We start from the raw sequence: 21,194 nt of genomic DNA, 5'->3' as shown, positions 1-21,194 counted from the left end.
CAGAAACAAAACAACTTTTCTCTAGAAAATTAATCATTTGGTGATTCATGGGCAGGTTCTAAAGATAAGTGCACAAGGATATTCATCACAGTGTCCTTTATACTCTGCAAACTGGTCTGTGCCTATAATCCCTGCACTTGGAAGAATAAAGCACAAAAATTGTCCTATATTTAAGGCCAGTGGAAGCTGCACCATGAATTTTTGATCGGCTTTGGCTACAGAGTGAGATCTTATCTTAAAACCCTGAAATTTAAGCAAAACAAACAAATGAACAATATCTAACTAAAAGGCGATTAAAAAAAAAAACCGCAAAGTATGGATACACATCTGAAAAACTATATGTATTCTTGAGTATGACATTGTTGGTTAAAGAACAATTTGTGATCACACAATGAAGTAATGAGTGTTAAAGGTATGCTTTGGTTTGGACCTAAGGATTAACCTAACCTACTATCATTATTTGATTAAAAGGACATAGCATAAATATATCATAGTTCTTTATCCATTCTTCAACTGAGGAACATCTAGGTTGTTTTCAGATTCTGACTATTACAAATAAAGCTGCTATGAACATAGTTGAACAAATGTCCTTGTTGTATGGTGGAGCATCATTTGGGTATAAGCCCAGGAGTGGTATAGCTAGGTCTTCAGGTTGAGCTATTTGCAATTTCCTGAGAAATTACCAGATTCATTTCCATAATGGTTGTACAAGTTTGCACTCCCACCAACAGTGGAGGAGTGTTCCGCTTTCTTCACATCCATCCAAGCATGCGTTTCCACTTAAGTTTTTGATCTTAGCCATTCTGACATGTGTAAGACGATACTGCTTGGTTATTAAAATCAAAGAAATCGTGCAATTTTCTGGCAAACGGAAGGAACCAGAAAAGATCATCTTGAATGAGATAACACATAACCAGAAAGACGTATATAATATGCACTCACTTATAAGTGGATTTTAGCCATGTAGTACAGAATAATCACACTAAAAGTATGATAAGTAACAAGGAGAACCCAAGGGAGGAAATGGTTAAAAAGAGGGAACAGTGTAAGAGAAGAAGCATGGAGAGAAATGAGGGTCCATATCAGGCCTGAGGAGAGCAGAGGCTGGAGGACATAGGGCTCACATACAGAAAAGAAGCATTGATGTGGGGCTTCTCTGTGACAAGCTGGAGACATACGACAGGGTAATTCCCTGAGAGGAAACTAGGGTGACTCCAACTGACACTCCTAGTAGTAGGTGTCATGGAGACTTAAGAGGCCGTCCTCCAACTAGACACAGCTCCTAGTGGATGGAGGAGAACACCAGCCCACCCACAAGAACTTCAGCCCAAACCTTACCCTGCTTACAAGATATGCAGCGACAAAAATAAAGCAGAGGTTGAGGAAATGTCCAAGCACTGCTTGGTCCAATCTGAAACCTACCATGTGGAGACTGCAAACCCCTGACATTACTAATGATACTCTTCTATGCTCGCAAACAGGAGCCTAACATAGCTGTCCTCTGAGTGGCTCCACCCAGCTGCTGATGGGAATAGATGCAGAAACTCACAGCCAAACATAAGGTGCAGAGCAAGGAGTATTGTGTAAGAGTGGAGTGAAGAATGAAAAGACACAGAGGGGACAGTAGCTCCATAAAAGAACAACAGAGCCAACTAATCAGGGCCTAGGGTGGCCTATAAAGACTGAGGCTTCAACCAAGGACCATGTATGGGGCTATACCTAGGCACCCTACACAGATGTAACTGAAGAGCAGCTCAGTGTTCATATGTGGTCCCTACTAAAGGAAATGGGCCCTAACTCTGACGCGTATTCCATTGCCTGCTTTTCAATTATTTCCCCTTGCAGGGCTCACCAGGCCACAGGCAAAGAGGATGTGGTCAGTCCTGATGTTACTTGCGATGCTGGGCTGCATTGATAGGGAGGGGCCCCTTCTCTGAGAAGAAGGAGAGAGGGATATGGGAAACAGGGTAGAAGGGCAAGACTGTGAGGAAAGGATTCAGGGTACTATGACTGGGAGATAAAGTGGACTAATAAAGATGAAGAAGAAGATGATGATAAATAGGACATAGCATCAAACTTTAAATTCTTATTTCTCATCAGAGAAGTCTCATTGTACAGTTCAAAAGGGTTATTTCAGAAACTCACAACTGGTAAAAGTAAGGAGAATACAGTTTATATTTCAATAGTGTGCTCCTTTATTAATGAGGCATCTATATCACTTCCAAAACTGCCACTACTAGCACCTTGGCTAAGCTCAGACACCTGTAGGGGAATTAGCTCATAGAAGATTGGAGCAGTGTTTACAGAGCATGACACAGTGGCAACACTCATAAACTCACAATGGCTTTGGTTGTTGTACAAGACCTGCAAAAGACCAAGTTCATCAACATTATAGCTTGGAGGAGGCAAGAATCAGAAGACCCAATGCACAATCGAGGAACTATGGAGAGTTGATGGTTTGTGAGGGAAAGTCATTTTACTTTAAGTGTATGAATCTTGGTAAGTTGATCTGTAGATTGCTTTTTTGTATGATGGCCATTTTTACTATATTAATCCTACCTATCCATGAACATGGGAGATCTTTCCATCCTCTGATAACTTCTTCAATTTCTTACTTTTAATGCTTAATTTATTGTCATACAGGTCTTTTGCTTTCTTGCTTAGAGTAACTCCAAGTATTTATTTATATTATTTGTGGCTATTGTGAAGGGTGTTGTTCCCTGATTTTCTTCTTATTTCATATTCCATTTGTATAAAGAATAGCTAATAGTTGTTTTGAGTTAATCTTGTATCTAGCTACTTTACTAGAAGTGTTTATCAGCTCTGAAAGTTCCAACAAGACAGAATTCCTGGTTCTTTATTTCTTACATTCTTTCTGCCTCCTCTTCCTTAATGCTCCTTGAGCCTTATGTGAAAGAGTTGTGTATCAAAGAGAGATGTATCAAAGGAGGCTTATTACTCTATGATCACTTGTTCTCTGTATTTCAACCAATTATGGATTTATGTAACATTCACCTTCTGTATCAATGAATAGTTTCTCCGATGGGGCTGAGAGCTTCACTTAACTATAAGTATATGGGTAGAGGTTAAAATGTAGTTAGAAAATATTCTTGTTTAGTAAAATGGTGGATTTTAGTTCTTCTCTAATATATTTAACCATAATATCCACCAGAACTTGATTAGCTAGATTAGGCATATTTTCCTTCCAGTTAATTACATCTCAAATCCAATTTGGTTTCTGTTAGCTACCATTAAGATCTGAGTTCCAATCAAAACCCCACTCCCTCCTATTATGGTTCATCACCATTCCAAATGGGTAGGACCATTGATTGATTTTCTCTGATTGAGTGTTGCATAGTAACTTCTAGTTCTATGAGAGCTAATCCTAAGGAATGAAGCTTTCAAGTCAGATCCCACTGAAATATTCGTGTCTGTGTCCAAAGTCCATGATGTCAGTATCTTTAGCAACAAGAACTTAACTTCAACCTCTACAAGACAATGAAGAACAAAAGCAATTCACTATTTTGTTGTAAGGTACCCTTGGAATTCTATGATCAACAAATTAAAAATATTTTTAACACCTAGTTTTGAGGTATATGGCTCTTGATGAAAGTATTGTCAGCTCAATAGGATAACTTCATTTGAACAATATATGTATATGCAAACACAAAGAGTTAAATGTACTGTATGTAATTTACGTAAATAAAATTGCCTCTATTTTCATACCAATATTTATCAATGCATACTATGGAAAATGAAGATGCAAATCACAAAAAATGGTTATATGAAGATATAGTGATCAGAGATGAGTATTTGTGTTTGATTGCTGTATGTCTCTAACACAATATCCAGTGTTGTAAGGGTATGGGGTACATGTAAAACCAATGTCAGTTTTGTCAGTGAGTGAATGAGTAAATGTTATTTACCAGATTCTAAACATCAACCATTAACCTCCTTAACTTCTCTCCCTACTCCTCTTACCTTCCAGTGGCTCATTATTTTCCTACAGAAAACTATAGAGCAAATTTGGAGAATCATGATACATAATTTCCAAGGGATTTAGAATAGGGCTAAGAGAAGAATAATTAATTTAATTTTCTGTATATGATATACTTCTGAAAAATCATGACCGTCAAAGCATCATTATTCACTTCAACTGGTAGAAGCTTGTGTCAGTTATGAAAATATATGCAACAAATACTTACCAAGCACTTTTTTTACATTTCAAGTACTTTTTAATGTCTCAAATGTATGAATGCATTTACTTCTTACACTAACCCAGTGAAATAATCAATATCATTCAAGTTATAAGACAAAAATTGAGACACAAAATGCTCAGTCATTTATTGAAGGATGTACTGCAAAAAAGTGACAAGAACAGGATTTAGGCCAGACAGTCAGATGATACATGCTACAAAATTAGTTCAATCTTCAATCTTTATTATCATAAAAGAAGCTGTTTAAGTATCAGCCCATATATTTCACTTATTTCTTAACTTTTAAAAAAGTATATTTTTATATCATTACACATATATACAATAAACTACCCATAGCAAGAAGAACTATGAAACAATCAGGAATTATAGAAATGTTACATTCTCAGTATTTTTGGCTATTTGTATTTGACATCATAGAAGAAAACATCTTTCCAATCTCGGTGCATCTAAAATTCTGAATGGAGAATGTCCTCCCCTCTGTCCCAGTTTCCTGGTTAGTAAAGATTTTCTTGGGACATGCCCCTTGGGCTAGTATGCAGATATAAGTGACTAGATACCATTTACTCCTTCTGCTTCTGGGTCAACTCACTCATTATGATCATTTCTAGTTCAATCCATTTGTCCACAAATTTCTGGAATTCCTTGTTTTTAATAGCTGAGTAGTATTCCATAGTGTATATGTACCACAGTTTCTTTATCCATTCTTCTACTGAGGGACACTTAGGCTGAGCATATACAGGGGGAGGAAGTCCCCCTCAGTCACAGTCATAGGGGAGGGGAGTAAGGGGAAAATGGGAGGGAGGGAGGAATGGGAGGATACAAGGGAGGAGATAACCATTGAGATGTAACATGAATAAATTAATAAAATAAAAAAATAAAATTTTGAATGTAAACCAATTTACATCACATCTGGTCATTACCAACTAAAAACATCTATCTTGACCTAAAAATATCTTAACCTCTAAACAACTAAGCTTCATTGTAAAACTAAGCTACCTGGTCTTCAACTCCATCAGAGACTTGAGAAGGAAGAAACTTGATTACCTGAGTATGCCAGGAGTGCAGGTTAATAGCTTTCCAAATGAGAAGAGGACAGAGACAGTTTGTTACCTGAAAAGTCACCCAAAATTCTTTATTATGTTGGAGCATCTTCTTCAGCCTTCTGGCCCAATATATCTGACTGAGTTATTTGTTAGGCAGGAACTATTGAGGATTTGCTTACCCTGTCTTGGCAGAGTTTGGCTGTAGACTCTGTCTACATCCAAGCTTTTCCTTTATTAGACAGAATTCTGTTTGTGGTTTAAACGAGGACATTCTGCCCAGGGGCTTGTTTGCCACATTTGAAGCCATCTCAATAAAGAGGTTCTTTGGTGCTCATCATCCTCTTTGAGATAGGCTGGGTGTTGCAAGGAGTTTACCTGTATCATTGTCAGTGAATCTTTAAAATAATTTACAATTTTAATGCCATATTCTGCATGCCTATGAGGTTTTTAAAGACCTCATCAATTTATCCTATTTTAACTTTCTATAAATCATATCTATCTGCTGCATCTAAAATATAAATTTTTGTGTTAAATTAGACTAGAAATTGGCATGACCATGATTCAATCAACTAATTATTAACTTATATAACATATTTATTCTAAAGAGCCTGTGATAGCACTTTCAAAGTATTAGAAATAAACTTCATTTTATAATTGAGTTATATGTGTACAATACCTCACATTAGAGTATATACATATATATATTTATATAGTATGTGTGTGTTTGTGTGCGAATAATAACCTTTCATTTGAATTCTATACCACTGTGTCTAGAATTAAACTTATTTTGCATCTATATACAAAATTCTATACCAGTGAATTAAAAATACCCTTATAAGTGACAACTGAGGCATTACATTGAGGAATATTTTCACTCGTCTGCTTTTTGTTCTCTCTTTCCTATATATTTCCATATTCCCCCTTCTTTCTTTTGGAGATAGGGATCTCCAAACCCAAGAATGTAAGATAAAGGAAAAGAGAGTCATCACTGAGTCTAACTTTGTTTTCTTTCTAAATAAGACCAATAATAACTTGTAACCCACTTCCATTGACAATTACCCTCTATAGCCCAAGAAAGCAGCCAAAAACCTAACCGACTCCCTTTAAAGAAAATGCAGTGTTGTTCTTTTAAGGTTTCATCTGGCTGATTTGGGAAGAATAATACCTTTGTAGAGGCCCAAATAAAATTGGGGAAATGGTTAAACAAGCTAGGAATAGGATTTGTGATCCAGTTTCTAAATATTAGGAAATTCCAAGCTTAATTAGAATCCAATGTGGGACAGTCTGAAGCACTGGACCAATTGGGATTGGATGCTTTCTTTAACAGTGACCTGGGAGATGTCTTGTTCTGATGAGGAGCAGCAGCTGAAGCACCTGTTGTTAGAACATGAAGGATACAGGAGACAGCGTGCTGAGAGGAATGAATACTGTCATGTCTGATCTAACGTCAGCACCTGGTTCTTATGTTCTGTAAGCATGTAATTTCTCACAAGCATTATACAGTCCTAAAATTGTAAGTGTATAAGGTGTTTATGATGCACAGAACAGTTAAGGCCGGTTTTCTACTCTTTGTATGAGCACAAAAAGAATCTGTAAATTTTCATTCATTCCGCATGAAGAATGGCATCTAATAGTAATTCATAAGGTTTGTGTAGCCAACAAGAAGCATGTCTATGCCTAGACATCCATGTCACAGCTAGTCTCAGAGCTATTTCCACATAGTGGGATTAGCAATATAAGTTACCTACATGTTCTGCAGTTTAAATTCTTCGTGTCCCATTTGTATCCCCATCTCTCATTCCCTCCAGATGCCCCATCCCTCCTCATCCCCTCTTTCCTCCTCTAACATCTGACCTCAGTCTATCAAGTCTTATCTGTACTACCTGTAACCTCTTCTTCAGTAGCCTGGAGGAAATGATCTTCGTTCGGTGGCCAGAGAGCATAAATGAAGGAGTCCCTACTCTCCACATGTGGGACCCACAAAGAGACTGTGCTACTACATCTGAGCAGGGCGTCTAGGTCCACATCACACATAGTCCTTGGTTGATGTTTCAGTCTCTGTGTTGTAGTGTAGTTATCCTTTATTATGTGGCTAATATCTGCTTATGAATGTGTATATACCACGTGTGTCTTTCTGTGTCTGTGCTACCTCACTCAGGATGATCGTTTCTAATTTCATCCATTTTCTTGCCAATTTCAAGATTTCCTTGCTTTTAATACCTGAATAGCATTCTATTGTGTAAATGTGCCACAGGTTCACTTGGAATGAACATTGTGAAGAAATTTTCTATTACCTTATAGGCAAATATTTATCCAAAACCTAAGGAAAAAGCTAATATGTACAATTTAGATGAATACAGAGCAATCTAGAGGAATTATTTTTGTGTAACTATACAAAGATAATAAATACATTACATAACAATATATTTTAACTAGATCATCAAAAACGTATTTTGGTCAAAAAAATTAAATACAGAACTATGCCTGCTCACATTAAGGTTACTATTATATGTAAACTTGGATAGACCATGAGACACAGATTGTCTGTCACTCTTCTAATGATACTTTAGATTACATGCATGCTTAACTAAGTAGAATTAGCAAAGCACTCTGTAATGTAAATGGGCCAGATCCAATCAGTTGAAAGCCTTAAAAAAAAAAAAGGTAATGTCACCAAATGACATATCCTTCTTCCAAACTGCCTTCAGACTTACTCTGCAGCACAAACTTTTCCTGGTGTCTCCTATGTTGGTTTGAAGACTTGAGATCCACTTACCTTAAAATGTGCCATCTTAATACTATGTATTGCTAATTGTCTATCTCCATATATTGTATTATCGTGTCAAGTCTTATAACTGGGTTTAAATTGCAATAGCAAGTGCTGTGTCATGGCTATGTAACAATTATGTCTAGCACAACCAAGAAAGAGAAACAAAAGATAGCCTAGACAGGATCTTTCTGTGAAGAAACACCATGGTCAGGCAGCTTTAAAAAACATTTAATTCAGTATTTACCATTCTAGAAAGTTAAAATTCATTAGCATCATGGATGAGCACATATCAGCAGTTAGCCAGACATGCCACTTGAGGAGCAGCTAAGGGATGACACTCTTATACATAGGTAGGAGGCAGAGAGAGCTAACAGGGAATGGTATGGGGCTTTTGAAACCTCAAAGCATAACCCCAGTGGCACACTTCCTCCTACACAGACATACTACCTAATCCTTTTAATCCTTCTCAAACAGTTCCACTAATTGGACACCAACTATACAAATATATATATGGTTATGAAAGGAAGTTGCAATCCTATAAAATAAAAGATCCCTGGAGTAATCGCCATGCCATATTTTAAGCTGTACTATAGAGCAACAGTTATTAATACAGCATGGTACTGGCACATCAATAGGCTGGTAGAGCAATGGAATCATATTGAAGACCCAGAAATGAATCCACACACATTTGGTCACTTGATTTTTGACAAAGAAGCTAAATCTATTCAATGGAAAAACGATAGCATCTTCAACAAATGGTGCTGGTCTAACTGGAGGTCTACATGTAGAAAAACGAAATTAGACCCATATTTGTCACCATGCACAAAACTGAGGTCCAAGTGGATTAAAGACCTCAACATAAAACCAGAGGCATTAAATCAGTTAGAGGAAAAAGTGGGGAAGAGTCTGGAACACATTGGCACAGGAGGCAACTTCCTGAACAGAACACCAACAGCCTAGGCCTTAAAGTCAACAATTAATAAATGGGACCTCATGAGGCTGAGAAGCTTCTGTAAGGCAGGAGACACTATCAACAGAGCAAAGTGACAGCCTACAGACTGGGAAAAGATCTTCACCAACCCTTCATATGACAAAGGTCTAATATCCAAAATACATAAAGAACTCAGGAAATTAAACACCACCAAACCAAATAACCATATTGAGAAATGGGGCTTAGAACTAAACAGAGAAGTCTCAACAGAGGAATATCAAATGGCTGAGAAACACTTAAAGAAATGCTCAACCTCCTTAGTCATCAGGGAAATGCAAATCAAAACAACTCTGAGATTCCATCAAAATGGCTAAGATCAAAAATTCAAGTGATACCACATGCTGGTGAGGAATATGGAGAAAGAGGAACACACTACTGGTGGGAATGCAAATTAGTACAGCCACCTTGGAAATCTATCTGGTGCTATCTCAGAAAACGGGAACTAGGGCTTCCTCAAGACCCAGATATCCCACTCCTCGGAATATACCCAGAAGATGCTCTTCCACACAAGTGCATATGCTCAACCGTGTTCATAGCAGCCTTATTCCTAATAGCCAGAACCTGGAAACAGCCTAAGTGTCCCTCAGTAGAAGAATGGATACAGAAACTGTGGTACATATACACCATGGAATACTACTCAGCTATTAAAAACAAGGAATTCCCGAAATTTGCGGACAAATGGATTGAACTAGAAATGGTCATACTGAGTGAGTAAGCCCAGAAGAAGAAAGACTCAAATCATATATATTCACTTATATTGGGTACTACCCCAAAAGGGATGTACCATGAAAGTCTTCACTTACCAGGAGATTGGGATAGATGTGAGGACATCCCACTGGGACTCTAGGTAACACAAATATGGGAGATGGGAAATAGAAGGATCCAGAGGGTCCTAGAAACCTACAAGAAGGACATCCTGATGCGTAAATTGGGACCCATGGGGGGGGGGTCTGATCAAGCTATTGCACTATCCAAGGAAAATATAAGCAATAAACATTGCACCTCTACTCTGATCTAGCCAATAGACAGGACTTAGACATGACTTATGCAGACTGACTTAGACATCAACTCCGGTGCCCCATATTTGACCTCCTCCTCTTGGGAAACTTGATAGCCTATGACCATATAGTAGGGGAGGAGGTCTCCCTCAGTCATAGACCTAGGGGAGCAGAATAGGGTAAAAGCGCGAGGGAGGGAGGATATAAGTGATGGGATAACAATTTAATTGTAATCTGAATAAATTAATAAAAAAAGAAATGAGGGAGGAGAAGAAATTTTAAAAAAGGAAATTGCATTCAAACTACTACACATGGGCAATAATGAAGTAGAGTAATTTTTTAAAAAATTATGAGTAAAGGAGTGCTAGATAGCTCTAATAAATTATATTTAACAAGGACAGAGTTGAGGGCAGCAAGACAGGACTCAGAATATTAAATAACCTGAATATTAACTAAACACCAGAGTAAGTGAGTTGAAAATTTATAGGATATGAGAAAAAACTGGAAAAAATGTGTTATGAACAGATCAGTGAAAGATTCAGGTTTCCAAGGGAAGTTTTGTTTTTGAGTCATTCTCTGAGACTATTCCAACCAAGGATTTAAAAAGAGACACACCCTGTGCATGAACACACCAAATCTGAAATAAACTCTCTTTTCTTGCTGCGTCTGAAGGGCAGAACACTCTGTCCTAATATTATATGTAAAAAACCTGCTATACTTTCAATGTACAGTAAAAACAGCTGACAGCCTTCTTGACTCAAGGCCCTTCTCCTGCAACAATGCTGTCCTGACCTTCCAGAAACATACTAGTACTAATATGCAAGGATTTAAAGAGTAGGATGATGACATCTTCAGGAAGCCATGTTTAGAGATTTCAAGAAATAAAATAGCCCGAAGACCTTAAGATTTAGAAAAAGACTCATTGATGCTTGAGGTTCAGAAAGTTTTAAACTTTGAAAATCTGATGAAAGCAATGCAGTACTTCCACAGGAAAAACAATGCACTATAATTCATTTGGAACAACTTCTGTGTGCAACTATAATGCTTCAGAGAACACTGCTTCTCCAGCAACAAACACTTTTGGGTACAGACTAATGGTACACAGTGTCTAGCTCCTTACTTACCAGTGTGCTGTTCAAAGCAGATTGAATAAATGAATTTGTAAAACAGTGACCCCCACTAAATATTTCTTTCTCCATGAGCAGTGGATGGTGCTAGGATTTTTGACCCATAAATAGTGATAGGACAAAATCAACAGAACGTCTCTTCCCCAGACAGTTCTCTTTTTTTGTTATTAATTTATTCATATTACATCTCGATTGTTAGCCCTTCCCCTGTTTCCTCCCATTCTTCCCTCCCTCCCATTTCCCCCCTTCTCCCCTCTCCTATGTCTGTATTGAGGGAGACCTCCTCCCCCTATATATGCTCTTAGAATATCGAGTCTCTTCTTGGTAACTTGCTGTCCTTCCTCTGAGTGCCGCCAGGCCTCCCCATCCAGGGGACGTGATCAGAAAAGGGGCACCAGAGTTCGTGTGAGAGTCAGATCTCACTCTCCACTCAATGGTGGAGAATATCATGTTCATCGGCTAGGACTTGATAGGGATTCGATGTTTAATGCCTATATTCTCCTTGGCTGGTGCCTTAGTTTGAGGAGGACCCCAGGTCCCAGATCTGCCTGTCATAAAGTTCTTCTTGTAGGTTTCCATGACCCTGTGGGTCCTACTATTTCCCCATTCTTCCATGCTACTCTCACCTAAAGTCTCAATAGGATGCCCTCTCCTCTGACCCACTTTCTTGGTAAGTAAAGTTTTTCATGGTACGTATCCCTTGGTCTAGTGTTTTGATATAAGTGAGTATATAAACCAGAGACATTAATTCAGTTAGAGGAAAAAGTGGGGAAGAGCCTGGGACACATAGGCACAGGAAACAACTTCCTGAACAGTACACCAACAGCCTAGGCCTTAATGTCAACAATTAATAAATGGGACCTCATGAGGCTGAGAAGCTTCTGTAAGGCAGGAGACACTGTCAAGAGAACAAAGCGACAGCCTTCAGACTGGGAAAACAACTTCACCAACCCTTCATCTGACAAAGGTTTAATATCCAAAATATATAAAGAACTCAAGAAATTAAACACCAAAAACCAAACAACCCAATTGTGAAATGGGGCTTGGAACTTAACAGAGAATTCTCAACAGAGGAATATCAAATGGCTGAGAAACACTTAAAGAAATGCTCGTCCTCGTTAGTCATCAGAGAAATGCAAATCAAAACGACACTGAGATTCCATCTTACACCCATCAGATCAAAAACTCAAATGACACCACATGTTGGCGAGGATGTGGAGAGAGAGGAACACTCCTTCATTGCTGGTGGGAATGCAAACTAGTACAACCACTTTGGAAAGCTATCTGGTGCTTTCTCAGAAAAATGGGAGTAGGGCTTCCTCAAGACCCAGCTATCACACTCCTTGGAATATACCCAGAAAATGCCCTATCACACAACAGGGACATATGCTCAACCATGTTCATAGCTGCTTTATACATAATAGCCAGAACATGGAAACAGCCTAAGTGTCCCTCAGTAGAAGAATGGACTAAGAACTGTGGTACATTTACACTATGGAATACTACTCAGCTATTAAAAACAAGGAATTCCTGAGATTTGTGGACAAATGGATTGATCTAGAAATTATCATCATGAGTGAGTTCACCCAGAAGCAAAAAGAGACAGACAGTTCTCTTAAAAAAAAAAAAAAAAGAAGAAGAAGAAGAAGAAGAAGAAGAAGAAAGAAGAAGAAGAAAAAAAAGAAGAAGAAGAAGAAGAAGAAGAAGAAGAAGAAGAAGAAGAAGAAGAAGAAGAAGAAGAAGATTCAACTTGCTCTGGGGAGTTACGACACTAAATGTCTTTTGAGCCTCCATTGACCTGGCATCAAATCTCAACTTGCTGATAAGATCTTCTCAAGATTTCTTAAGCTTGCCTTTGCCACTGATAAAAAACAAATAATATTTTCCTGAAAGAGGTCATCTAGATTTTTTTAATTAAACATTTTTCCTTTTTTACATATACATTTATATTATTACACACATATATAAGAAACTACCTATAGCAGGAAGAACCATGACAGAATCAGGAAGTTCTCATGTCCTATATAAATGTTACATTCTTAGTGTTTTGGATATTTGTACTTGGCAGCCTTGAAGAAAACATCTTTCCTATCTTGGTGCATCTAAACCTCTGAATATAAATCAATCTCCATCACATCTTGTCATTAATAATTTAAAATATCTTTCTAGATCTTAAAAGAGAATAGTAGGAGCCCAGTGTCATTAGAACTTACAAGAACACAGGTATAATTATAAACATGAATTTTACTTTGCTCCATTACTAGAAAAGAGTGCCAGGTTCACCCAAATCCCTATGCTTGAGTGTAGGCCTGTCCACTTTGAATGATGGCTACTATCAATAGCATCTTTCTTAAAATGAATGACAGAAGGATGTGAGCTCATGATGTATCTCATCACGTTCAGATCCTGTGACCTCAGGAGCATGTGAAGTTTCACAGGATGGACTATGATCTGCAAAATTAAAATCCATTTTTCAAACTTCTAAATATGTATTAGAATCACTAGGGAATCTCTGAAACAAAAAAAATTGTTCAACTCTTCTCAGGTCTAGTCTCATTCGCTGAAGATGAGATCCAGGTATTTATAGTTTCGGTTATTACACACAGGACTGTAATGCCCCAAAGGGAATGAAGCCAGATCTGTAGTCTAACTTTTCCTCCTTTGAAAAATAAAGAAATAAAGAGAAAGTAGAACCTTGAGATGCAGAGATAAATGACACCACATCCACACTCTTATCCTCATCACCAGATTCCTAGCCTAGAGCTATTTAGAACACACAGGCATTTTTCAAAGTGTCTCCCATAGCATCCACATCAGAATCATCAGGGAGTTACTGCTTGTTTATTTATTTATTTTTATTTATTTAGTTTGAGATAGAGTCTCACTCTGTAGCCTTGGAAGATATAGAAGTCTGTATGTAGAACTGTTTGGCCTAAACTCACAGACAACCACTTGCTAACACATCTCATGTGCTGATATTAAAGACGGGTACCATCACTCCTGGCATAGGAGTCACTGTTTAAATTGTATACTTTACTTTTAATGAAACAACCTTCAAAATCTCCAAATTATTCTTAAGCAGAAATGTGAAAGTCATAGTACCATGCTATGTCATTTTTAAATTTTTACATTCATACAGGTAGCATTATATTGACTAAAAAAGCAACATTTAAGGATATATATTCATTTGTTACATATATGGATTACATATACATATATATGGAATAACAATTAGTGAAAAAGGAGGGCATGATTGAAGGAGAACAGAGAGGAGTGTACTGGAAGGTTGAAGGGGAAAATAGAAGGGAGAAAAGTTGAAACTAAACTATAATCTCCAAGAGTAAAAGGTAAGACAGGAAAAAGATCAACTACTTCTTGTAGACAGAATCTAGTGTTTCAGTAGATACACATGACAGCACAGTGGAAGGGAAACATCACAAGATCAGGTATTTGGGTTTGATTCTTGCTTTGTTGCACAATCACTCTGTATGACCCTGAAGCCTAATTAGGCTGAAAAAGAATATAGATTTTTTAAAAATTAAAAGGTGAGTCTCCATCATCAAGGAGGTTTAGGGAATGCTGTCTTTGTATTTGCAATATAAGAATATTTGTTTTCATTTTCTCAACTGTTACATGACTTTTGAGCACAAGTCTTACAAACTGTTGACTGTCTGATGTGTTTATTCTATTATCTGTCATATAGCAGGTGACCCACAAAATGCCTGCCTGGGCCATCAGTCACAACAGGAAAAATTCATGTGCTTGATAGCATGGAATTGCTCTTAGTATGGGAGCTATTACCTGGGCATGGCCCTATCTTTAGTTGATAAAACTGTAGCAACTCGAGAATTTATCCATAGGTTAATCATTAATTTTGCATGGGATAAGAAACTGTGGTAACTGTACATAAAACACTGTACTTCTTTAGAATTTTCTCCTCTCAGAGGGTGGTTCACAACCCAGTGATTTCCATGACACAAGGAAAATGTTAGAAATCCTATTTAGTGAACCAGAATCTGTATTTTAATAAAATAAACAGTTGGGTTCTATACATATTAAACTTTTATAAAGCCCTGTATCCATCTGGATATAACAAAATTGCACAAGAGAGTGGTACTAATGAAAATAAAGTAAAGAACTTTATCTTTTGCAGAATAAAACACTCATCAATTCCACATCTAATTTAGGAATAATGATATAAGTCTCTAGTGTTAGTGAGCACAAGGGAAAATTTAGATGGAGGAAAGCCCTAACTCTAGTTTCTGCACATAAATACGTAAATAATGCCAAAGATACTTTTCCATTATGAAATGGTAATGAAAAGCCAAATGTAAGCAGAAGTTAGGATGACAGCTTGGCATAAAACAGAGCAAGATGAGGACCTGCCTCCTGCACCTTCGACCAGGCAGTATCAACTACTAACTCAGGGACCTTGTTTGAAAACACTGACATAGAAGGTTTGCTTTTCTGGATCAGTGAGGTGTGATATATAAGGCCCAGGGAAAGTAACCTGAATTTATACTCTGTCCTCAGCTGAGTCAAGTAGAAATATGAGTCATTTACAGGGTGTCCCCAGCTGTGTTAAGTGGGAATATGAGTTATAAACGAGGTGCCAGTGTGATGGCTTGCATGCTAAATGAAGAAACAGCACACCGAAGTTTATACCATGAGTGTTCCACATAAGCTCCATAGCAGGTTGTAGCAGATCTGTAGGGGACTCAGAAGCTCAGCTAAAGATTTAAGGCATCCATATGCAATTGAGATATATCTGTTCTGCATAAAACAGTCTATTATGTTGGTTTCTAATAAAACACTTCTTTAAAATGACTAATAAACAGAACTTCTATGCCATACTGGGGAATGAAGAATCTGGGAAGAAATGGGTGCCATAGTTTCTGGTGCCAGTGTTTAAATAAAAGAAGTAGTGTTAAGAAGTAAATTGCTGTATATAGCCTTTATTATGTTGAGGAAAGTGCCTTGTATCCCCGATCTCTCTAAAACTTTAAACATGAATGGGTGTTGGATTTTATCAAATGCTTTCTCTGCATCTAAAGAGATGATCATGTGGTTTTTTATTTTCAGTTTGTTTATATGGTGGATTGCATTGATGGATTTCTGTATATTAAACCATCCCTGCATGGCCTGGAATAAAGCCTACTTGGTATGATGAATGATATTCTTTGATGTGTTCTTGTATTCGTTTTGCAAGTATTTTATTTAGTATTTTTGCATCGATGTTCATAGGAAAAATTGGTCTGAAATGCTCTTTCTTTGTTGAGTCTTTGTGAGGTTTAGGTATCAATGTGACTATGACCTCATAGAATGAATTTGGTATTATTCCATCCATTTCTATCTTTTGGAGTAGTTTGAAGAGTATCATTATTAGCTCACCCTTGAAAGTCAGGTAGAATTCTGCACTGAAACCATTTGGCCCTGGGCTTTTTTCGGTTGGGAGACTATCAATGATTGCTTCTATTTCTGGAGGGGAAATGGGACTATTTAGCTTGTTTATCTGTTCTTTACTCAACTTTGGCAAATGAAATTGATCAAGAAAATCGTCGATTTCCCTTAGATTTTCAAATTTTGTGGCATATATGCCTTCAAAGTAGGATCTTATGATTCTTTGTATTTCTTCAGTGTCTGTTGTTATGTCTCCCTTTTCGTTTCTGATTTTGTTGATTTCAATACTGTCTCTCTGCCTTTTAGTTAGTTTGGCTAATGGTCTGTCTATCTTGTTGATTTTCTCAAAGAACCAGCTCTTGATTTTGTTGATTCTTTGGACTGTTTTCTTAGTTTCTAGTAGAAGATTATGATAGGCAGATTTGGGCCCAGGGGTCCCACTCAAACTAAGGCACCAGCCAAGGACAATACAGGCAGTAAACTTTAAACCCCTTCCCAGATCTAGCCAATGGTCAGAACATTCTCCACAGTTGAGTGGAGAGTGTGATATGACTTTCTCACATACTCTGGTTGCCTCATATTTGACCATGTCCCCGGGAGGGGGAGATCTGGTGGCACTCAGAGGAAGGACAGCAGGTTACCGAGAAGAGACTTGATACCCTATGAGCATATACAGGGGGAGGTAATCCCCCTCAGGAACAGTCATAGGGGAGGGGAATAAGGGGAAAAGGGGAGGGAGAGAAGAATGGGAGGACACAAGGGATGGGATAACCATTGAGATGTAACAAGAATAAATTAATAATAAAAAATTAAAAAAAATAAAAATAAAAATAAAAAAAAGAAGTAAAGTACTGTTGTGGTTTTCCTCCAAAATGCTTTGCAAGAAGTCAGTGAAAGGAAAAGTTTGTTGCAAGGCATGGTCAGTTTTAAAAACATATGTGAAAGCAAAAGTGTTCATAGGAATTAAGGTATGAGCTACCACTCAGTTTCTAGTTAAATGGAAATTCAGAGGCTGGAAGTGTAGTCAACAATGCTGTTCCCTAGAATCTGGAATATGTCTGAAATATCTGGACATTTGGACATTTCATCCATGTGGTCTCTATAACCTCCAGTAAGCAGGTGTGAATTCCAGTGTATTAAATGCATATGTATACAACAGGATGAATATGCCTAGTGAAGGAAATAATAACATTAATAGGTTATATAATATTATTTTAACCAGTTTTGATTGATAGGCAATAGTGTATCTGCTGTAATCATTGGCACCAGGAGGTTACCTTACTTTTTAAGTTTCTCCTCCTGCTGGAAACCTTTACATATAATATGCGACTCTCATTCCTTGATGATGCTCCTACAGTGAGAAGATTTTGTGGTGCATAAAAGGAGGTGACACAGATGCATGAACTAAATGTAAATAAATGTCATCCTCCTCACCAAACCTATGATAGCTACCATTACTTTGATTATATGGAGGAAAAAAAAGATACTTGGATCAAATAGATCCACATGTCAGAGTCAACATAAGGCCAGGATTCTTTCAAAGCTGGCTCAGATATGAGTCATTAGAAGAAGCTGGTTTTAAACATTTATTTTTTGCCAAGCTCTCGTAATAGGTTTATACATCTTACCTCCTTTTAACCTTTTTCCAACTCCTTAAAAGGTAAGCATTTCAGTAGTCTCATTCTTGAAGAAGAAACATAAAGTTCCCAAATGTGTCCAGCCTGTTTTGTGTCACTGTCACAGAATTCTTGAAACAGGGTAAATTATAAAGAATATAGAAATGTATTTCCTTCACTTTCGAAGGTAGAAAGTTCATGGCTAAGCTGTCTGTGTCTGGCAGAAAGTCTCTTCTTTCTGTGCCTTTCCTTGTAGGAAAATGGAAGGAATAGATAGCTCCTGATGAATATTAAGAAGAATGTCAAAGTTGTTCTTCTCTAATATTATTCCTGCAAAAAACTCACCCACTGACTTAAGTAGTCACATGTCTCAACATTATTGCCTTGCAGTTAAGTTACCAACACATAAAATGTAAAAAATCACATTTATCATGGTGTTGTGTAACATTTTCTGGGGAGATGTGACTAAAGATCTAGTCACCCTAGACAGAACACTGACGAAAGACCAAAGAAATGATCCCATCCAAGTCTAGCTTAGTGATCAGGCAAGTTTATTGGGATTGCTTCCAGAAGCATAAATGATTCAAAGCCAGCTGCATCTCCAAAAATCTCACTCAAGCATGGAGGTGAGTCACTAAATCTGCTTTCTTGGTGCTCTCTGCACAACTTATCAGCATATGGAATTTGTTAACTGTATAACATTTTTCTAAAGTTTGAACAACTGCCGAGTAGCAATCTTCATACTGTATTCATTTGTCCTTGATCTGTAGCATGATACCAGCCACATGGGCATTTAATAAATGTGGGAAAAAAAATAAGGTATCTGACCATGAAGACAGAAGCCCATAATTCCTCTTACATGGGAAGCTAATACACAAGATCTTAAGTTTGAGGTCTGCCAGGGATACTGAATGAGTTCAAATACCATCTAGGAAACTTAGTGAACCTCTTTGAAATAAAAGTAAAATAAGAGCTGGAGGTATGACACAATAGTAGAGTATGTGTAAGGAATGAATGATATCCTAGGTTTATATTTAAGTTCCAGGAAAATATAATAAATGAACAAATAGTTAGTCAGTGATCAAGTTTTTCCTTTCAGTACAAGATTCTAATAAGCTGTACACTTAAACTCGTTCCATGTTAATCTATGTCATCTTTTGCCAAAACTATGAATATCCTTATGGCTCAGATTAAAAAGTTTATAAACTCATAGTCTGGGTTCAGAAAGCACATTTTCCCCTGAGACTAGCTGTCAAAAGCAGTGGTTAACCTGATTTTTAAAAAGGGTTTTTTCATAACCTTAACATAACTCTGGGGTAGTCATATCAAACAAAATTCGACTGGCAAGAGTTGAAGTGTCCAGATCACCTATGCCAGTCTATTGACAAAATGTTACTTTCTAGAAGTAGTTGATGAATGGTATTCTCATTTATATTCCCTAAAATATCAGGCAAAATTTAGTAACATTTCTTTAGATAGAACTAAGTCTAATTTCTATATAGAATTTGCAAGTTTACCAAGCATTTTTGCTTTTTTATTGTGTTTGCTCCAACACAAACTGGGATCGGCAACAATAGTTTAAATGAAGTTTCAAAGGAGAACCATGATTTTTCTTAGGAATACCATGTGTCATAAAATAAATTGAAGGCTTGTCTTATAATTATTTGGGTGAAAAACTTATGAGTATTCCAAAGTATGATGTATATTCAATTTACTTCCTCAAGTTCTCAGAGGCAGTTATATCACCCTAGTGAAGTATACATTGACTCAGGCACCAGAGAGAAAAATCTTAGGTCCATCTCTTCCAGTTATCATGAGTAGAATTCATTAGTTACTGTAGAAACGAAATTCGTATCCACAATTTAAGTTCTCTTCTTCTCAAGGTCAGTTTCACAAAAAAAAAAAAAAAAAAAAAAAAAAAAAAAAAAAAAAAGATGGAATGTGAAATGGTTTCATCACGTTATACATCCCAGGCATATGTTGGTTTTCTTCATCTTTCTTCTGAAAAATATGTGCGCTCTGCCATTAGATCTGTATAATGAGATGCCTAGATACTGTGGAAGTACAAATTCTCACCAAAGTAGACAGGGCTCAAAGAACAAGTTCCTTCTTCACACACATGTGTGCATGCGTGTGCACACATGTACACACACACACACATACATATTGTTCGATCTAATCATGTGATTCACAATAAAATATTTAATATATTCTTTACATATTATGTACAAATTAATCACACCAATTTTACTTTCATCCTTTTTTTAAATTTTCTTCTGCTTTTGTTTTTCATAGCCCACTGATTTAATTAGGGTTTAGGGTTATTCTCATGATTATGAGTGAAGGTGTGTGAGTAGGGGACGTGAACACCTTGCAACCAAAGAAAGTGTCTGTTTATTCTTCAGCACCCTTTAACCACACTTATACCCTCAGAAAGGGAGGAAACCTTAGGGACCACTCTCCTTGGAGTCACAATATATCTGTTTTAGGACTCCTTGATCAAGTCCTTTTAACAATTTTACCAAGAATACATCTGTGCAGTAACAACCACCACCCACTGAGAAAATATTCTCTATCCAAGGCTGACTTTAGTGCTAATATAAATGAATAACAAAAGTATTTATTTATAATATGGTCAGACAGCCACATCAAGTCCATTTATGAAGGCAACAAAAATAACTTCCCTAATAGAAATTGTTTTCTTCACATCAAAGGGATTTTGATGAGATATATGGTACCAGATTAAATTTCCTATGGAAAAGGCTGAAAATCCAACCAGAAAGTGGTTTATTATGCTTGAAAGAAGCTTATTACTATTGCATCAGTAGGCAAGCCTTATCTGGCCTATTTGTAGAATAACATGGTGTTGGAGGATGTTCTTACACACTGTGTATTCAGATGCTGATTTAAGTGCCCTAAGATCTGATTGTAGCTTGAATGTAGTCATTTCTATGAAGACTCTCCTGTCTCAACGTATGTAAAAAATATTCCCATGTTATCTCTGATTGATTAATAAAGAAGCTCATGAGCCA

The sequence above is a fragment of the Acomys russatus genome, chromosome 2 (genome assembly GCF_903995435.1).
Source record: "Acomys russatus chromosome 2, mAcoRus1.1, whole genome shotgun sequence".
NCBI lineage: Eukaryota > Metazoa > Chordata > Mammalia > Rodentia > Muridae > Acomys > Acomys russatus.
Note: the sequence above shows the minus strand (reverse complement) of the source record.